This window comes from Salmo trutta, chromosome 32 (assembly GCF_901001165.1).
Source record: "Salmo trutta chromosome 32, fSalTru1.1, whole genome shotgun sequence".
Taxonomy (NCBI): domain Eukaryota; kingdom Metazoa; phylum Chordata; class Actinopteri; order Salmoniformes; family Salmonidae; genus Salmo; species Salmo trutta.
In genome coordinates, this window is record NC_042988.1 from 11,732,982 (window position 1) to 11,755,082 (window position 22,101).

Below are 22,101 nucleotides of genomic sequence, written 5' to 3' on the forward strand. Positions count from 1 at the left end.
ACAGAACGTCAGGCCATCAGTCAAGGAGCTAAAGCTGGGCCGAAAATGGGTCTTCCAACAAGACAACGACCCAAAGCATTCAAGCATTCAAGCAAATGCTGTGGCAATACCTGAAGCGGGCAGTTCATGCCAGACACCCCTAAAACCTTACTCAATTAGCTGAGTTCTGTAAGGAGGAGTGGACAAAAATCCCTCAAAACAGATGTCAGGGACTGATTACTGGCTATAGGAGATGTTTACTCCAAGTTATCGCTGCTAGTGGAGGTGCCACAAGCTATTGACTGAAGGGGTTCAGATATTTTTGGACACAACAAATCTGAGTTTCTGTTAAATAAACCACTTTTGTTAAATAAACAATGAAAATATTTTGGTTTGTTTGTTTCTGTCATTTACTTGGAATGCCTTAATTACAAATTGGGGTTTAGATAAAGATTTTCTGTATATTTTATACCAAAATAATGACCGGCACTGTAGGGTTCGCATACTTTCAAGCAGCACTGTAACTAGTCTGTCCCACTGGGCACAGACGTCAATTCAACATCTATTCCACATTGGTTCAATGTAATTTAGTTGAAATGTTGTGGAAACAACGTTGATTCAACCAGTGTGTGCCCAGTGGGGTGTGACCATCTTCTTGTTATTACTCAGCCCAAACAGATGGACGTTAGCTGGGGATCCAGCCTGATCTATCTCCCCTATACAACTCCATTAATTATTCACGCTGTTAAAATTAAGTGCTTTGTAACATCAACTAGTAGCAACTGAGCTGCCACCAACGAGAAGGAGACGAAACCTTAACCTTGCTGGAGTTTTGAAACACATCATCCTGAGATGTTTTGAAACATTACATGGTATGTTGTAACACCCCCTTTTTTGTATTTTACCCCCTTTTTTGTGATATCCAATTACAATCTTGTCTCATCGTTGCATCTCCCCAACAGGCTCAGGAGAGGCGAAGGTCAAGTCATGTACCATCTTACTGCCCCAGAAGCCGGGTGTTCAATTCCCACTTCCACCTGTCCCACTTTCACTCCTCTGTCTCCTGTTTTTATTATGTCTAAATAAAGCATTGACAAAATTAAGGTGGAATTCCAGAAAATATATTCTCTACAGGCCCTTATCATCAATCAATATTTAGGCTATAATGCATTTGCATTTCTTAACCATTTGACTGAGAGACAGTCCGAGAAACAGTCCAAGAGACAATCTGAAAAAAAAATATTTGTTGTGTGTTTTGATGCTGCCTTTTTTACATGCACTGAAACCCCAGAAAGTGTTTTCACAACACTCTCTTAAAAATATCAATATTCAGATCGATTCGGGTGTTTCAGAGTACTTCAATTCTGTTTTAAAACACTTTCTGTGTATCAGAACACTTACATTGGGTTTACATTTAAACACCATCCAAACACCAGATCTAAGCTCAGGTGTACTACATTTCATGGTTTCATTATGCAATCATGATGTTTTGAGTCTTTCTATTTTTACAGTGCACAATAAGCCATGTATCAAACCTCACCAGGTGTTAATCATAAGAGAGTCCAGGCAGATCCCTCTGGTTACTTGTTAGCGCTATGCCTATAAGCATCTATTGGACGTCGTCAAGGTTACCACCACCATCATTGCACTATTTCCTCATCAAAAAGTCAAACAGTCATGCTGCCTTCGAGGTGAGTCAGACTGACAAGGCAACACACAGCTCACTGAATTAACTAAAGCAAAACAAGTGCATCATCAACACAACGAAGAAGACAACACATTGTTTTGTTCATATTTAAATGAGTCACCACATGCTGCTTCTTAACCCAAAGTGACAGCTGACATCACGTGCACGTTGCACTAGTCTCCGAGGAAAACATTTTGTCATCAGTTTGACCCTTCACGTCTGTGGTTGGCGAAGTCATGTTTCCCTGCATGCACCTGTAAACCAAGCTGTAGGCCAGGGCAGCCATGTCTGTCTGTCTGCTGGTCTGTGTGACATTCCAAACATGAGGGGTGTTGGGGAGCAGGCAGACTGTTGACCAGACAGTGTGTGGCTGGAGATCAGAGTGGACACTCAGTCTCTGTCACCACATTGTGGCCCTCTCCTGGCCTGACTTAATACATTTCCTCTATGTGTGTCTGTCACCGCTGCTGTCACACACTGTAAAAAAACACTAAAACAAAAGCTGATTCAACTTACAATTGTAATGCGTCCAGCTGCAAGAGGATTGTGAGTTTGCTCCTCTCACCCCGGGACTTCCACAAGAATCTTGTTGAGCAAACTCACATCAAAAATGTTGTGTGGGAATTTTTATTGAGCAAACTCACAATCCTATTGCAGCTGGTTGCGTTACAATTGTACATCGAATCAACATATTTTACTATTATTTCCAAGCCCCAGACTACCAGGCAACCTCCAAAGCTCCCAATTACATCCAGTCCACATCTAAGAGAGTGATAGTGTGCAAGGAAGAGGGCAAAGAATCGCAAAAGAGCAAATTAGGTGGAGTATATTTATGGAGGACAAAAGAGGGTAGGTAAGACTAGGCATGGGCAATTATTTTCCATGGAGGGCCACATTAGAATATATTTTTGCCATCGCGGGCCAGAATCATATTACAGGATTATACATCATGTGTATGACTGTGTTGACAGATATATCTACTGTAAATCACGTCCAGATAAGCTACTTATTTTACTTTTTAACATGCACCTTTTGGTGGGTATTTTCTTTATTAAACATGCAATGAACTACACGGAGGGAAAAGTACACTGCATTCAGCACCACGGACAGAATGTGTATGCACAAAAACACAAGAAAGAGAGCTCAACATTACGTTTAAACTACTCAATCAGTGTGAGGAGTGAAGTCTCTGATGGGCATTGACTAGAGCAGTGTAGTCAGGTATAGCTTCTGTCGCTATGCGCAGGATCGCTGAGAGATGAGTCAGTAAGAGATGATCTGTGCCTTGACTTGTTATATTTCATCACTGAAAAATGTCTGTTCACATACATAGGTTAACCCAAACACTACAAACATCTTCTGAGCATGACTCCTAATCTTTGGAACGTTTTGTTCATCGAGAGATGCATAGAACCTCGTCAGTGACATTGTTTTGAATAGTTCTCCAATCACTGCATCAGACTGAAGATCGATAAGCTCAAGTTGCAGGTCTGTCTGTCTGTCTGTCTGTCTGTCTGTCTGTCTGTCTGTCTGTCTGTCTGTCTGTCTGTCTGTCTGTCTGTCTGTCTGTCTGTCTGTCTGTCTGTCTTGTCTGTCTGTCTGTCTGTCTGTCTGTCTGTCTGTCTGTCATCCATGCACAATCTAGGTATTTAAACTAAAACTTTGCTCTGGGTTTCTCTGTATTTCCATACACTCACAGGCATTTCCCAGGCTTGTCATGTGAAGGAGAGGTTTATTACAGCCGAATGTCTGGCATCTATTTCAGCAATCTGATCAGTCATTTGGCCTTTACAGAGGAGAAGCCAGGGGGATTAGAAGTACCTTTGTTAGTTCTCCCTCTCCACTCTGCCTTTGCATACTTCACTTACTCCCCTCCCATGCTGTTAATAACAACCACTGTGAGACATGCATGGGGTCCAGTGTTATCTGAATTGCCATCTGACATTATTCATACAGACAACTCACTGTCTGGTGGTCTGGATTGTATACATTCATGCCCAATTACTATCGGATGGTATCCATACAGGAGGTCTAGTCATGCACTGCAGGGCCAAAAGTATGTGGACACAAGCTCATCGAACATCTCATTCCGAAATCATGGACGTTAATATGGGGTTGGTCCCCCGTTTGCTGCTATAACAGCATCCACTCTTCTAGATGTTGGATCATTGCTTCCATTCAGCCACAAGAGCATTAGTGAGGTCAGGCACTGTTGTTGAATGATAAGGCCTGGCTCGCAGTCCGCATTCCAATTCATCCCAAAGGTGTTCGATGGGGTCGAAGTCAGGGCTCTGTACAGGCCAGTCAAGTTCTTCCACACCGATCTTGACAAACCATTTCTGTATTGACCTCGCTTTGTGCACGGGGGCATTGTCATGCTGAAACAGGAAAGGGACTTCCCTAAACTGTTGCCTCAAAGTTGGAAGCACAGAATCATCTAGAATGTCATTGTATGCTATAGCGGTATGATTTCCCTTCACTGGAACTAAGGGGCCTAGCCCGAACCATGAAAAACAGTCCCGGACCATTATTCCTCCTCCACCAATCTTTATAGTTGGCACTATGCATTCGGGCAGGTAGCATTCTCCCGGCATCTGCCAAACCCAGATTCGTCCGTCGGACTGCCAGATGGTGAAGCATGATTCATCACTCCAGAGAAAGCGTTTCCACTGCTCCAGAGTCCAATGGCGGCAAGCTTTACACCACTCCAGCCGACGCTTGGCATTGTTCATGGTGATCTTAGGCTTGTGTGCGGCTGCTCGGCCATGGAAACCCATTTCATGAAGCTCCCGATGAGCAGTTATTGTGCTGACGTTGCTTCCAGAGGTGTTTGGAACTCGGTATTGAGTGTTGCAACCAAGGACAGACGATTTTTATGTGGCCTACCGCTTATGTGGCCTGCCACTTCACAGCTGAGCCGTTGTTGCTCCTAGACGTTTCCACTTCACAATAACAGCACTTACAGTTGAGCATGGCAGCTCTAACAGGGCAGAAATTCAACAAACTGACTAGTTGGAAAGGTGGCATCCTAAGACGCTGCCACGTTGAAAGTCACTAATGTAACGCCCTGGCCATAGAGAGGGGTTTTTTGTTCTTTATTTTGGTTAGGCCAGCGTGTTACATTGGGTGGGCGTTCTATGTTCATTTTTCAATGTTTTTGTATTTCTTTGTTTTGGGCCGTGTGTGGCTCCCAATCAGGCACAGCTGTAGTTCGTTGTTGCTGATTGGGAGTCACACATAAGGAGCCTTTTTTTCCTTTGGGTTTTGTGGGGGATTGTTTCTGTTTAGTGTCTTGCACCTGACAGTATTGTTTGGCTGTCGGTTTTCTTGTTTTGTTGTATAGTGTTCGTTCGTAAATTAAAACCCAAGATGAACACTAACTCCGCTGCACCTTGGTCTACTTCCACAGACAGCCGTTACAGAATCCCCCACCAAAAACAGACCAAGCAGCGGAGGAAGGAGAAGCACCAGGAGAGGGGAGATATGGACTCATGGACTTTTGAGGAGATGGAAAGGTGCGTTCAGGATTCCTGGAGATGGGAGGAAGTGCTCGACGGAGGTGGACCATGGGCTCAGGCTGGGGAGTATCGCCGCCCGCAGTGGGAGATCGAGGCGGCAATAGCTGAGAGGCGCTGGTACGAAGCGAGGGAGCGCAACAGGCACGAGAGGCAGCCCCCCCCAAAAAAATTTGGGGGGCACACGGGGAGTGTGGCGGAACCAGGAAGGAATTCTGGGCCAACTCCCCGTGCTTACGGCAGGCAGCGTGGTACTGGTAAGACACCGTGTTATGCTGTGAAGCGCACGGTGTCTCCAGTGCACGTGCATAGCCCGGTGCGCTATAGGCCAGCCCCCCGTAAGTGCCATGCGAGTGCAGGCATCGAGCCAGGACGGATTGTGCCGGCTCAGCGCGTCTGGTCTCCAGTGCGCCTTTTCGGTCCAGGTTATCCTGCACCGGCTCTGCGCACTGGGTCTCCAGGGCGCTGGGAGGGTCCAGTTTGCCCAATGCCTGCGCTCCGCCCGTGCCGGGCCAAAGTGGGCATTCAGCCTGGAGTGTGGGTAAATAGCCTAAGTACCAGAACTCCAGTGCTGCCCCACAGCCCGGTTTATCTTGAGCCTCCTCCTTGGTCCAGGCCTCCAGTGGGTCTCCCCATCCTGGTCCGTCCTGTGCCTCCTCCTAGGACCAGGCCTCCAGTGGGTCTCCCCATCCTGGTCCGTCCTGTGCCTCCTCCTAGGACCAGGCCTCCAGTGGGTCTCGCCAGTCCGGAGCCGCCAGAGCCGCCCGCCAGTCCTGAGCCGCCAGAGCCGCCCGCCAGTCCGGAGCCGCCAGAACCGCCTGCCAGCCGGGCGCGGCCAGGGACGCCCGCCAGCCGGGCACAGCCAGGGACGCCCGCCAGCCGGGCGCAGCCAGGAACGCCCGCCAGCCGGGCGCAGCCAGGGTCGCCCACCAGTCCTCCGGCGTGGCCAGGGGCGCCACCTAAGTGGGCGACGCCGAGGGTGGAGCGGAGGCCACGTCCCGCACCTGAGCCGCCGCCGTAAGAAGGCCTACCCGGACCCTCCCCTTCAGAGTCAGGTTTTGCGGCCGGAGTCCACACCTTTGGGGGGGGGTACTGTAAGGCCCTGGCCATAGAGAGGGGTTTTTTGTTCTTTATTTTGGTTAGGCCAGGGTGTTACATTGGGTGGGCGTTCTATGTTCATTTTTCTATGTTTTTGTATTTCTTTGTTTTGGGCTGTGTGTGGCTCCCAATCAGGCACAGCTGTAGTTCGTTGTTGCTGATTGGGAGTCACACATAAGAAGCCTGTTTTTCCTTTGGGTTTTGTGGGGATTGTTTCTGTTTAGTGTCTTGCACCTGACAGTACTGTTTGGCTGTCGGTTTTCTTGTTTTGTTGTATAGTGTTCGTTCGTAAATTAAAACCCAAGATGAACACTAACTCCGCTGCACCTTGGTCTACTTCCACAGACAGCCGTTACAACTAAGCTCTTCAGTATTTTTTTATTACATTTTTTTTTAACCTTTAGCAAGTCAGCGGCAGGTAGTCCAGTGGTTAGAGCATTGGGCCAGTAACCGAAAGGTTGCTGGATCGAATTCCAGAGCTGACAAGGTAAAAATCTAGCATTCTGCCCCTGAGCAAGGCAGTTAACCCACTGTTCCCCGGGCACTGAAGATGTGGATGTCGATTAAGGCAGCCCTCTGCACCTCTCTGATTCAGAGGGGTTGGGTTAAATGCAGAAGACATGTTTCAGTTGAATACATTCAGTTGGACAACTGACTAGGTATCCCCCTTTCCCAGTTACGATCAAATTCTTATTTACAATGACGGCCAAACCTGGGCGACGCTGGGCCAATTGTGCGCCGCCCTGTGGGACTCCCAATCATGGCCGGTTGTGAAACAGCCTGGAATCGAACCCTGGTGTCTGTAGTGACGCCTCAAGCACTGAGATGCAGTGCCTTAGACCGCTGCGCCTCTCAGAAGCCCAAGTAGGGCCATTCTACTGCCAATGTTTGTCTATGGAGATTGCATGGCTGTGCGCTTGATTTTATACACCTGTCAGCAACGGGTGTGGCTGAAATAGCCGAATCCACTAATGTGAAGCGGTGTCCACATCCTTTTGGCCATGTAGTGTATCTGACTGGCCATTCATACTGACAACGTACTGTCTACATCCATGCCCAATTTGCCTGTGAATATTATCAGTAAGCTACAGTACACTGGCCAGTGTCCTGAGGGAAACCTGGACTCCTAGAAAGGAGTCAAGAGAGGTAAACACGCAACGCATGAGTGCACAGGGTTTGTCCATGCACACACATACAGATGTAGGATCTTAATTTGATCACCCTGTTGCAGGAGAACGTTCCTACTATGCAGGACTTTTAAAACTTGTAGTGTATTTGATGTTTACAAAAGGTTCTGAAGTTAGATTTTCCTTTACGACAAACGTATTAACCCCTACAAAAACATCCATTAAATGTAATCCACATAATAATTCACCTTTCCTGTCACTGCTGTAGCTAACTGGCTCAAGTTAAGATCCTACATGGACAAATAAGTAGTGCTACACAGCCACATGCCAGCCAGTATATGCCAGCCAATATATGCCAGCCAGTATATGCCAGCCAATATATGCCAGCCAGTATATGCCAGCCAGTATATGCCAGCCAGTATATGCCAGCCAGTATATGCCAGCCAGTATATGCCAGCCAATATATGTCAGCCAGTATATGCCAGCCAGTATATGCCAGCCAATATATGCCAGCCAGTATATGCCAGCCAGTATATGCCAGCCAATATATGCCAGCCAGTATATGCCAGCCAATATATGCCAGCCAGTATATGCCAGCCAGTATATGCCAGCCAATATATGCCAGCCAGTATATGCCAGCCAATATATGCCAGCCAATATATGCCAGCCAGTATATGCCAGCCAATATATGCCAGCCAATATATGCCAGCCAGTATATGCCAGAGCCAATATATGCCAGCCAATATATGCCAGCCAATATATGCCAGCCAATATATGCCAGCCAAACTGGACGTATTGAGATGAAAAGCCTCCACCAGAATATTAATCTAGAGAACTTTCCCTTGTTGCCTCTTACATGTTCCAGCCGAACTAGATTGTTTCCTAACAGATGAACACAACAAAGTGGAGGCAGACCTGAGCTGGTCCCTGAGGTGGTTTAGTAATGAAAACACAGACTGTGGGGATGAATTAGCCCACGCTTTAGTGCCTAGCTCTTCTTTCCACCACCGAATACATTCCTGCTAATTAAAACGAGGCTTGTATATATGTATATGTTTATGTGTGTGTGTCTGAATTAATCAGGAGATCCATCCCTGTCAACCCTATCATCACCCCAGAAAGATCTCCTCTAATCACTTTTATCATTAAACGGAGATTGACCGATACAAGTATTGATATTCTGCCTGCATATTCATTATTCTTCAATTTGTTTTCCGGGGATACATAGACAGACACACACACACACGCGCACACGCACACACGCACACACACACGCGCGCGCACACACACACACACACACACACACACACACACACACACACACACACACACACACACACACACACACACACACACACACTCCCACCTGTCTGTGATTGAGATGTGAAGATGGGGGGGGGGGGGGGGGGGGTGGTTGGGGGTGGTGGTTAGGGGGAATGTTGTGAGAATATTCAATATCTAATCTGTCATAGTGTCACACGCCAGGGAGCCATTCACTCAAGCTTATAATGAAAGACAGGTTTCTATTTCATCATTAAGGTATGCAACAAATCAGTGTTTGGGCTTGTTTTTAATTGTCTGAGACATCATTGAGGGGAAACAGATCTATTGGATTAACAGCCATCTGGATGGAGAAAGAATATCTGAACATCCATAACAGCAGATAAAGAACAGACATTTACTGTGCACAACCTAAAACATAATTGATGCCTCATCATGCCCTCTGAAGGGAGTTAGTAGCGTCCCAAATGGCACCCTACTTCGTTTATAGGGCCCCTATGGGCTCTGGTCAAAAGTAGTGCACTATGTAGGGAATAGGCTTCCATTTAGGAAGCATCCTTATTTAGTACCTTTGGGCCTTTTAGGTTTCTCCATAGTTACACACTTCAGCATACACCCTGGACCTCTATGGAGAGAGAAAGTGTCGCCCAGGTGTCTGACAGTGTTGTGGGGACTAATTATGGCGCAACTTTGGGCCTGTACTGTATTGCAGGGATCCCCATCTGCCGAATTTGACCCGCGAGTGATTTTATTTACTCCCCTCTCTCAGGCCTGGAGGGAGGTAAAGGTCATTCCGCTGCCCAAAAACAGCAAAGCACCCTTTAATGGTTCAAACAGCAGACCAATCAGCCTGTTACCAATGCTTAGCAAACTTTTTTTTAAATAGAATGTTATTTTACAGAAAGCAAATTAACAAAAGACTTTCAGCATGCTTATAGGGAAGGGCACTCAACATGCTCGGCACTGACACAAATTACCTATGATTGGTTGAAATAAATGGATAATAAGAAGATTGTGGGAGCTGTTTTGTTAAACCTCAGTGCAGGCTTTGATACTTTGATCATAACATATTGCTGAAAAAAATGTAGGTGTTACAGATTACCATCCTCTGCCTTATCTTGGATAGATGGTTACCCACCCAATATAACACAGAGGGTTTTCTTTAATGGTAGCCTCTCTAATACAAATTCGGTTGAGTGTGGTGTTCTGCAGGGCAGCCGGCTTGGACCATTATTGTTTTCTGTGTTTACTAATGACCTTCCACTGACCTTGAATAAAGCCTGTGTGTCCATGTACACTGACGACTCAATAGTATACACGTCGACTGCAACAGTAAAATAAATAACTGACACCCTTAACATAGAGCCCCAGTCAGTTTTAGAATGGGTAACTAGCAGCAGGCTAGTGCTAAATATCCCAAAAACTAAAAGCATCATTTTTGTGACAAATCTCTCGCTCAAACCTAAACCTCAACTAGACCTATTATTGAATTAAAGTGGCTATTGAGCAAGTTGAAGAGACTAAACTGCTGGGTGTCACCCTAGATAGCAAGCTATCATGGTCAAAACATATAGCCTCAATGGTAACTAAAATGGGAAGAGGTCCATGATAAGACGTTTCTCTGCTTTCTTCATATCTCAGTCAACCAGACAGGTCCTACAGGCCCTAGTTTTATCTCACCTGGACCTACTGTCTAGTTGTGTGGTCAGGTGCGGCAAAGAAGGACATAGACAAATTGCAGTTGGTCCAGAACAGAGCAGCACGTATTCCACTTACATGTACACGGAGGGCGAATGTTAATGACATGCATGTCAATCTCTTCTGGTTCAAAGTTGAGGAGAAATCAACTTCTTCAGTATTGGATTTTGTGCTAGGCATTGATGTGTTGAATGTACCGAACTGTCTGTTCAAGCAGTGTGCACACAGTTCGGACACTCATCGGTACAACACAAGACAAGCAACCAGAGGTCTCTTCACAGTCCCCAGGTCCAGAACAGAGGCTGGGAGACGCACAGTATTAAATAGAGTCATGACTACATGGAACTCTCTGCCACCCCAGGTAACTCAAGCTAGCAGTTAAACCAGATGTTTTATATGTAATTATGTTCCGTCCCTCTGACCATCTGCTAAAGAACAAAAATCGGCCTGTGGATGAATCTAGTTGATCCCTGCTGTATAGTATGAAGCTACTGTCAGCTACTGTCACTGTTGGCTGGTGTTCTGGTATGAGCTGGTATAGGAGTATGGGCTGGTCCTGGGTGTAATTTCTGAGGATATCTAGTGGTTAAATCCACGGGGTTAACCACCAAGCCCTGTGAACTTTTCAGACATCAAAATCATCATGAAGCAACAACAATGATAAACCCTTACTCTAAAAGACACAAACCCAGACTAAACAAACAGCACTCTATACAGGGATTAGGAATACACTGACAAGACATAGGAAAGAGGAGCTAGGTAATGCTTTGATTCCAAATATTCTCCCACCATGGTGATGTGAAGTCCAGATTGAGCGTCTGTCAGACCCTGAACCCAATGTGTTTCCACAGAGATGCTGACGTCACGGTAACCAACGAGCTGATGTTCCAGAATATTAATAAACCCAGATGAACTTGGCATGGTGAGACCTGCTGTCAATTACCGTACAGAGGCAAAGGTATGACACATAGACACACACACACGCACACACATATGCACACGCACCCCCACAGTTAGAAAAATGCTATTATAGTTGAAGAGAAAATGCAGCAGCAGAGAGAGAGAGAGAGCGAGAGAGAGAGAGACAGGGAGAGATAACTAGAGAGAGAGATGTGGAGGAAACAGGGAGAAACAGGGAGAGGTGTAGTTCAGTGGTACGGAAGGAAGAAGCCACTGAGCTGTCCCTAATCAGGCCAATGAAGACGTGAGCACACACTCAGGCTGGATGCTGCTGAAACAGGAGCGTGTCTGCCTCCCGCCCACCTCGTCTCGTCTGGCCCCGGCATCGTGAAATGTCTCTCCTGTTGTCCTTATCTCCCGTTGACATTCACAGCAACTCCAGGAAAGTCTTCAAACTCAGAGGAGAAAGAAGCATCTCCACTTCAACTTCACCCCAGACAGACACCCTGGCTAAATCCCCAAGTCTGCCATGTTCTCTCTATGGAGATATGAGTGTCTGCGAATATGTGTGTGTGTGTGCGTGCGGGCGTGCATGTTTGTAATTCTGTGTGTGACAGAGGGCTTTATATGTCAACACATTCTCTCTGTGTGTTTGCATGTCATACAACACAACAGTGTGTATGTCTGCCAGTATGTGTATAGATAGATAGAGAGTAGGGGGATGTGTTGGCAGAGAGCCACGTCCTGCTGAGCCATTCTTGCCAGTGTTGGATGGCATTTTGCAGCTTTGGCAGCACTTCCCTTTGTGGTCCAGAGGCCTGATCAACAAACAGCAAGGGGACATTGTTATTCAGGCTGCAGGCCTTACAAGGTATGTTCAGCTTCACCTACAATGATGAGGTATGTCCATTCCCTTAATATATAATTAGCTGTTATATACAATCCCTTGTTACTCCAGAGTGTGACAAGGGACAATGGCACTGTCTGTGTCCAGCAGTAAAAAGGGGGCTTGTTCAAAATGACACACATGCAAACACATACAGATTCACGAGCACACATGCAAACACATACAGACTCTTGAACACACATGCAAACACATACAAATCAAATCAATTGTATTTTTAAAGCCCTTCTTACATCAGCTGATATCTCAAAGTGCTGTACAGAAACCCAGCCTAAAACCCCAAACAGCAAGCAATGCAGGTGTAAAAGCACGGTGGCTAGGAAAAACTCCCCCTAGAAAGGCCAGAACCTAGGAAGAAACCTAGAGAGGAACCAGGCTATGAGGGGTGGCCAGTCCCCTTCTGGCTGTGCCAGGTGGAGATTATAACAGAACATGGCCAAGATGTTCAAATGTTCAAAGATTACCAGCAGGGTCAAATAATAATCATCACAGTGGTTGTCGAGGGTGCAACAGGTCAGCACCTCATGAGTAAATGTCAGTTGGCTTTTCATAGCCGATCATTCAGAGTATCTCTACCGCTCCTGCTGTCTCTAGAGAGTTGAAAACAGCAGGTCTGGGACAGGTAGCACGTCTGGTGAACAGGTCAGGGTTCCATAGCCGCAGGCAGAACAGTTGAAACTGGAGCAGCAGCACGGGCCAGGTGGACTGGGGACAGCAAGGAGTCATCAGGCCAGGTAGTCCTGAGGCATGGTCCTAGGGCTCAGGTCCTCCGAGAGAGAGAAAGAAAGAAAGAAAGAAAGAAAGGAAGAAAGAAAGAAAGAGAGAGAGAATTAGAGAGAGCATACTTAAATTCACACAGGACACCGGATAAGAGAGGAGAAATACTCCAGATATAACAGACTGACCCTAGCCCCCCAACACATGAACTACTGCAACATAAATACTGGAGGATGAGACAGGAGGGGTCGGGAGACACTGTGGCCCCATCTGACGATACCCCCGGACAGGGCCAAACAGAGAGGATATAACCCCACACACTTTGCCAAAGCACAGCCCGCGCACCACTAGAGGGATATCTTCAACCACCAACTTACCATCCTGAGACAAGGCCGAGTATAGCCCACAAAGATCTCCGACACGGCACAACCCAAGGGGGGGCGCCAACCCAGACATGAAGATCACGTCAGTGACTCAACCCACTCAAGTGACGCACCCCTCCTAGGGACGGCATGGAAGAGCACCAGTAAGCCAGTGACTCAGCCCCTGTAATAGGGTTAGATGCAGAGAATCCCAGTGGAGAGAGGGGAACCGGCCAGGCAGAGACAGCAAGGTCGGTTCGTTGCTCCAGTGCCTTTCCGTTCACCTTCACACTCCTGGGCCAGACTACACTCAATCATAGGACCTACTGAAGAGATGAGTCTTCAATAAAGACTTAAAGGTTGAGACCGTATGTGTGTTCAGACTCATGAACACATATACAGACTCATGAACACACATACAGACTCATGAACACACATGTAGACACATACAGACACATTCCCACATACATATGCTCCCACTCGCTCAGACACACACAGACACTGTCTTAAATTGATGCCGACTCGCTCCTCTCTCCTCTCCTCCTCTAAATTACTATTCATTCCATCACTCTGTGCATCTCTGATAAGACAAGCAGTATTGGCATCATTCATTAAAAAAAGACAGTTTTTGCCGATTGCTTACATTCTGAAAGTGAACGCTTAGACAAAAGCATCAAAACCTTAACTTTTGTAACCATGCCTTAAACAAAGGTACCAAAAGTACAAACACAATTTCTGCTTTGCTCTTTCTTTGCAATTCTGCAACACACTTGCAAAACACTAAACACAGTTTCTTACATTAGACACTTCGTTCAAGAACGAAATCTCTTGCAATCATTGGGAAAACACTTCAATTCACACTTCCACTTCCAGTCCACCTGGCCGTGCTGCTGCTCCAGTTTCAACTGTTCTGCCTGCGGCTATGGAACCCTGACCTGTTCACCGGACGTCCTACCTGTCCCAGACCTGCTGTTTTCAACTCTCTAGAGACAGCAGGAGCGGTAGAGATAGCACATCTTGGCCATGTGCTGTTATAATCTCCACCTGGCACAGCCAGAAGAGGACTGGCCGCCCCTCATAGCCTGGTTCCTCTCTAGGTTTCTTCCTAGGTTTTGGCCTTTCTAGGGAGTTTTTCCTAGCCACCGTGCTTCTACACCTGCATTGCTTGCTGTTTGGGGTTTTAGGCTGGGTTTCTGTACAGCACTTTGAGATATCAGCTGATGTAAGAAGGGCTATATAAATACATTTGATTTGATTTGATTTGATATTCAAAATGCAAAACATACCTGAAATTGGCAACTCCCACACACACACATGAAAACACTTATACAATAATTGAACACCAATTAGTCTGAGCCTTAGCACTACAAATAGACCTCAGGTAAGCTCACCTCTTTTGTGAGAACTTTGCAAACATGGAGGCAGTGAGAGCGAGAGGAAGAGGAAGAGAGAGAGGCGTAGGACGAGGACAAGAACAAAAAAGGAGAGCAGGGGGTGGTGGGGTTGTCTGTGGCGGCACCTGCCTTGCTTGTAGCTTGTAGTTTTGACTGAATGTGTCTGACCCAACCCACCCCCCCAACCCCATCCTTGTGTGAAAATGTAGACATTGTAGTCCTGTGTTGAGTTACACCATATTCACAGTACAGTGTATGCATTTTCTGTTAGAGTCCTGGACTTTGATGCAGCTGCACAGCCTCATGAGTTCATTTTCATTGAACCTGGATTCAGTCTAGCTAAAACCAGGCGATGGGCCGAAATGTTATAGGACAAGGAGCCGTTGTGAATGTCCCTGGACAGCTTGGGGGAAATATCACCTTGTGTGCCGCCATTAGTCTACAAGGAGTTCTACATCACCATGCCACCCTAGGTCCCTACAATACTGCACACATAATCATAATAATAATAATTCTGGATGCAATACATAATGCAGCTGTACAGGACGGACCAGAGCAGCCCAGGTTTGTTGTCATCTGGGATAATGTTAGTTTCCACCGGGCTGCTCTGGTCAGCGACTGGTTCACCAACCACAATAACTTCACAGTTGTATACTTGCCCCCTTACTCCCCATTTCTCAATCTGATTGAGGAATTATTTTCTGCTTGGCGTTGGAAACTGTATGACCGCCAACCACATGCCTGCCTGCCTCTTCTGCAAGCAATGGAAGAGGCATGCGGAGACATTGAGGTGGGGTCAGTCCAGGGTTGGATCAGGCACGCAAGGCAATATTTTCCCCGCTGCCCAGCCAGGGATGACATTGCTTGTGATGTGGATGAGGTGATGTGGCCAGATCCTAATAGAAGGAGGGATCCATAAACCATCCACCCCATCCCTTACTATACTATTTTTTGTTTACCATTTGACTGCAATTTTACTGTAATTATTTTATTTTCTGTGAGTTTACAGTGACATTGTATTGATTACTGTACTGTAATTCTACTTTTCTTTGCGTTTGTTGTTGTAAAAATCTGCAATGGCAAAAGAATAAGCTGTATATATTATTTTCTGAAGCCTTTCTACTTTTGTGTTCATTGAAATGTGAGTAGTACTGTAGTGGAACAATCTTTCACAGAAGCCTGTATGAGCAAATTAAAAAGGTATACAAAGTACTAAAGACAGCCGTGTTTTGTATAAAGTACATCAGTGTGTTGCTGCTTTGAAAGACTAATTCAAATGGTGCATGTGTGTATCGTTTTGTTGCGAAAATGCGATTTGGAAAAAGGATTGTTTTGATTGCAGAGTTTCGTTTTGACATAGTGAGATGTTTATCTCCAAGTGTTGTGTCTTATTTGGCTTGTGTGTGGAGTTTTGACACAATGAGCCAAATTCCGCAACAAATGTGTAAGCAATCGCAAAAAAAACTAGGCTCTCTGGTAATTATTACATTTCATCCTGGCTAACTGGTAATTATTAAATTTCATCCTGGCTAACTGGTAATTATTACATTTCATCCTGGCTAACTGGTAATTATTACATTTCATCCTGGCTAACTGATAATTGTCTGGCTCTGCAGCCTGATATAAGGGGGAGGGTTGGGTTTGGGTGTGTCTGTCTGTGTGAAGAGTTATTTAAGATGTGCTTGTTTATGTAGCCTTCCCTGTAGCTCAGTTGGTAGAGCATGGTGTTTGCAACACCAGGGTTGTCGGTTCGATTCCCACGGGGGGCCAGCACAGGAAAAAAAAAATGTATGAAATGTATGCATTCACTACTGTAAGTTGCTCTGGATAAGAGCGTCTGCTAAATGACTAAATGTAAATGTAAATATATGTGTGTGCGTTGACTGTCTATGTATATTCATGCTGTGTGTCTCTGCATTGACTACTTATTGGTAAAGAGGAAGTAATATGTGGACCTGAGGGCTGGATTAGTGTCAGGGGATGGGACCAGATGTGTGTGCGTGTTGGTGTGTGGGATGCATAGCGTAGTTAGCTGCATTTGACCTCATTAAGAATTAACATCAGAAGTTGGGTGGACATAACTCTTGGTGATTGGTCATTCTTGTCCAACAGGGTGTCTGCCCACCTTCTCACCGAGACAATACATCTGAGTAAACTATTCAATCCTGGGATATAAACCACACAACCTAGCAACTGGCCATCACTGTTCGCCAAAACATAACTTTGTGAATCTGAGTCAAACTTTTGTGCACAATTTCAATTGACAGAGAGAGTGAGAGATTGAGTGAGAGATTGAGTGAGAGAGAGTCCTGGGATATAAACCACACAACCTAGCAACTGGCCATCACTGTTCGCCAAAACATAACTTTGTGAATCTGAGTCAAACTTTTGTGCACAATTTCAATTGACAGAGAGAGTGAGAGATTGAGTGAGAGATTGAGTGAGAGATTGAGTGAGAGAGAGAGGACAGAGAAGACAAATAGACAATCATTTGATTGCTCCAATGACTCCTGTCTTGTCTTCAACTGACTGCTCTCCCAGCACAATGAGAGTTGTTTATGGTCACGGTGAGATAATGGGTGAGAGGTAATGTCAAAGGACACCGAGTAATAATCCAGCGGGCATACATACAGGCCTGAGCCATAAATGACCCATGTGCCCCAGGCAGCATAGCAGGCTTGGTCAGGGAGTGGCACCTCTGTACGCCCCAGAGGGAGTTGACAAATGTTCAGGTACAGCATTGCATTACATGCCAAGCACACATAAACACTCATCAGACATTGAAATGAACCCCCAGCAAACTAAGTGCGTGTTTAGGTTTGTGTGTGTTTTGGCTGTGTCTCTCTGGGGAGTGTAATTGGGGCTCCATGGGGGAGGGGAAGTACAGCTATTCTGCGAGCCATAAATAGCAGGTAGAGCTTGTGTCTGCTCTATATGAAGGTGTCCCTGACATCCCCTCAGGCTGGCCCAGCCAGCGATTACTGAATGGACATTTTAGCTGAATGCTAGGAAGTGAAAAACACTGGGTGCCCATTCAGACACATTCAGACAAATTCTACCTCCCGGTTTCTGGTTGGTGAGGACTCGGGTTTCATAGACGTGGGTGATCTCCATGACTAAGCCAGACAGTAATGCCAGGGTAGACAGGTCTCTAATACCCGGCAAGACATGTGCTTGCTCAGGAAAATGGAAGTGTTTAAAAATAGATGGCTCGTTTAAACTGCATGTGAAATTAAGCAGATTAAAGAAATATTTTCAGGGCTTGTACCCACAAGACTCTTTGCTCCACCTCTTTTTTACTCTCTTCCACTCTTCCCCCTTTCTCTCTCTCTCGCTCGCTCACTCTATCACTTACTCACTCGATTTCCCTCTCTCTCTCTCTCTCTCTCTCTCTCTCTCTCTCTCTCTAATTCAGTCTTTATCTCATTCTCCTTTTCTTCCTAAGACAATGACACTGGCTGAGGATTCTAAATTGGCAGTTATGAAGAGAGCCGTGTGCACTGTGCCGTTGCCAAGGAAGTTAGTGTTTCTGAGTTGATAATTGTGTGTGTGTGTGTGTGTGTGTGTGAGAAAGAGAGAGAGAGAGTGAGAGAGAGAGAACATGATGAAAAGCATGTACAGTATGTGTGTTTAGACGCTCACATATGTGTGATACGTTCAGTACAGTATGGGTGAAAGGGACAAACGATGAAGACAAGAACGTGATGTAGAACTGTCTATAGAATTATGGATGATAACAGCTCTGTTCTCTCTTCAATTGCATTTTTAGCATTGTGTAGCACGCGCTCCAGCAGGTATATCTCACTGGTCATCCCCAAAGCCAACACCTCCTTTGTCCGCCTTTCCTTCCAGTTGTCTGCTGCCAATGACTGGAATAAATTGCAAAAATCACTGAAGCTGGAGACTTATATTTCCCTCACTAAGTTTAAACATCAGCTATCTGAGCAGCTAACCGATCGCTGCAGCTGTACATAGCCCATCTGTAAATAGCCCACCCAATCTACCTACCTCATCCCCATATTGTTTTTATTTACTTTTCTGCTCTTTTGCACACCAGTATTCCTACTTGCACATCACCACCTGTTCATCTTTCACTCCAGTGTTAATTTGCTAAATTGTAATTACTTGGCTACTATGGCCTATTTATTGCCTTACCTCCTCACGCCATTTGCACACACTACATATCGACTTTCTTCTTTTTCGATTGTATTATTAACTGTACACTTGTTTCTTCCATGTGTAACTCTGTGTTGTTGTTTGTGTCGCACTGCTTTACTTTATCTTGGCCAGGTCGCAGTTGTAAATGAGAACCTGTTCTCAACTAGCCTACCTACTTAAATAAAGGTGAAATAAAAAAATAGATAAATGTGTCATATGTATGTTGACAAAATGTCACAAAATGTCCAGCTATATAAGAACAGAACAAAGAACAACTTCTCATTAGATTACTATGAGCATCCAACTAAGAGAACGGAAGTGAGGATTTCAAAATAGTTTTGTATGAGAGTAGAGAGAGGAAATGATTAAGAGGGCAGCAGATGAACACAGAATTGAAGGGGCTGCATCAGCACTGTGTGTACTGTACTGTTCGCATACACGTACAGTACACACACACAGACACACACACACACAGACACACACACACACACCCATGCACGTACAGACACACTAACACCAGCTTCACTAATTATGTATTTACAGAGGTGAGTGATATGCACGGTGCTGAGCTGTGAGTCGCTGACGCAGTGGTGTCCTGCCATCTGCTCAAGGGCCGTCACTCACCAGCACGAGAACACACAAACACACACAAATACACACCTGCACGCACGCACGCATGCAGGCACGCACCCACCCACCCACCCATCCATCAAACCACACACACACCCACCTACACACAGACACACCACACACACCATAAACACACACACACCATACACACACACACACACACACACACACACACACACACACACACACACACACACACACACACACACACACACACACACACACACACACACACACACACACACACACACACACACATTCCAGAAGGGTATGGGGGTAGAGGCCAAATCAAAGAACCCAAAGTAACACTGAGGAATTTCCTCACTGACCATGGTGACAGGCTAATGTTGGCACAAAGCATTAGCAGAGCAGAGGAAACTGTTTTTTCCCTTCATGTGAAACAGAAGACGACTTGTCTCTCCCCTTGTTCTCATGTCAGGATGCAGAATCCATGTACCCCCCCAACATTCCCACACAATCAAATCAAATCAAGTCAAACTTTATTTGTCACATGCGCCGAATAAGTGTAGACCATACCGTGAAATTACTTACAAGCCTTTAACCAACAGTGCAGTTCAAGAAGAGTTAAGAAAATGTTTACCAAGTAGACTAAAATAAAAAGTAATAATAAGAAGTAACGTGAAGTGAAGTGACTATGCATAGATAATAAACAGTGAGTAGCAGCAGTGTACAAAAGGGAGGGGGTTGTCAATGTACATTGTCCAGTGGCAGTCTTATGGCTTGGGGGTAGAAGCTGTTGAGGAGCCTTTTGGTCCTAGACTTGGCGCTCCGGTACCGCTTGCCGTGCGGTAGCAGAGAAAACAGTCGATAACTTGGGTGACTGGAGTCTCTGACAATTTTATGGGCTTTCCTCTGACACCGCCTATTATATAGGTCCTGGATGGCAGGAAGCTTGGCCCCAGTGATCTACTGGGCCGTTCGCACTACCCCCTGTAGCGCCTTATGGTCAGATGCCGAGCAGCTGACATACCAGGCAGTGATGCAACCGGTCAGCTGCACTCTCTATGGTGCAGCTGTTGAACCTTTTGAGGATCTGGGGACCCATGCCAAATATTTCCAGTCTCCTGAAGGGGAAAAAGTTTTGTCGTGCCCTCTTCACAACTGTCTTGGTATGTTTGGACCATGATAGTTCGTTGGTGATGTGGACATCAAGGAACTTGAAACTCTCGACCCGCTCCACTACAGCCCCGTCAATGTTAATGGGGGCCTGTTCGGCCTGCCTTTTCCTGTAGTCCACGATCAGCTCCTTTGTCTTGCTCACATTGAGGGAGAGGTTGTTGTCCTGGCACCACACTGCCAGTTCTCTGACCTCCTCCCTATAGGCTGTCTCATCATTGTCGGTGATCAGGCCTACCACTGTTGTGTCGTCAGCAAACTTAATGATGGTGTTGGAGTCGTGTTTGGCCACGCAGTCATGGGTGAACAGGGACTACAGGAGGGGACTAAGTACACACCCCTGAGGGGCCCAAGTGTTAAGGATCAGCGTGGCAGACGTGTTGCCTACTCTTACCACCTGAGGGCGGCCCGTCAGTAAGTCCAGGATCCAGTTGCAGAAGGAGGTGTTGAGTCCCAGAGTCCTTAGCTTAGTGATGAGATTTGTGGGCACTATGGTGTTGAACACTGAGCTGTAGTCAATGAACAGCATTTTCACATAGGTGTTCCTTTTGTCCAGGTGGGAAATGGCAGTGTGGAGTGCGATTGAGATTGCGTTATCTGTGGATCTGTTGGGGTGGTATGCGAATTGGAGTGGGTTTAGGGTATCCGGGAGGATGCTGTTGATGTGAGCCATGACCAGCCTTTCAAAGCACTTCATGGCTACCGATGTGAGTGCCATGGGGCGGTAATCATTTAGGCAGGTTAGCTTTGCTTCCTTGGGCACAGGGACTGTGGTGCACTGCTTGAAACATGTAGGTATTACAGACTCGGTCAGGGAGAGGTTGAAAATGTCAGTGAAGACACTTGACATTTGGTCCGCGCATGCTTTGAGTACACATCCTGGTAATCCGTCTGTCCCAGCGGCTTTGTGAATGTTGATCTGTTTAAAGGTTTTGTTCACATCGGCTACTGAGAGCGTTATCACACAGTCATCCAGAACAGCTGGTGCTCTCGTGCATGCTTCAGTGTTGCTTGCCTCGACGCGAGCATAAAAGGCATTTAGCTTGTCTGGTAGGCTCGTATCACTGGGCAGCTCGCGTCTGGGTTTCCCTTTTCTGTAATAGTTTTCAAGCCCTGCCACATCCGACGAGCGTCAGAGCCGGTGTAGTAGGATTCAATCTTAATCCTGTATTGACGCTTTGCTTGTTTGATGGTTCGTCTGAGGGCATAGCGGGATTTCTTACAAGCGTCCGGATTAGTCTCCCGCTCCTTGAAAGCTCTAGCCTTTAGCTCGATGCAGATGTTGCCTGTAATCCATGGCTTCCGGTTGGGATATGTACGTACAATCACTGTGGGGACGACGTCGTCAATGCACTTATTGATGAAGCCGATGACTGAGGTGGTGTACTCCTCAATGCCATTGGATGAATTCTGGAACATATTCCAGTCTGTGCCAGCAAAACAGTCCTGTGGTGTAGCATCCGTGTCATCTGATCACTTCCGTATTGAGCGAGTCACTGGTACTTCCTGCATTA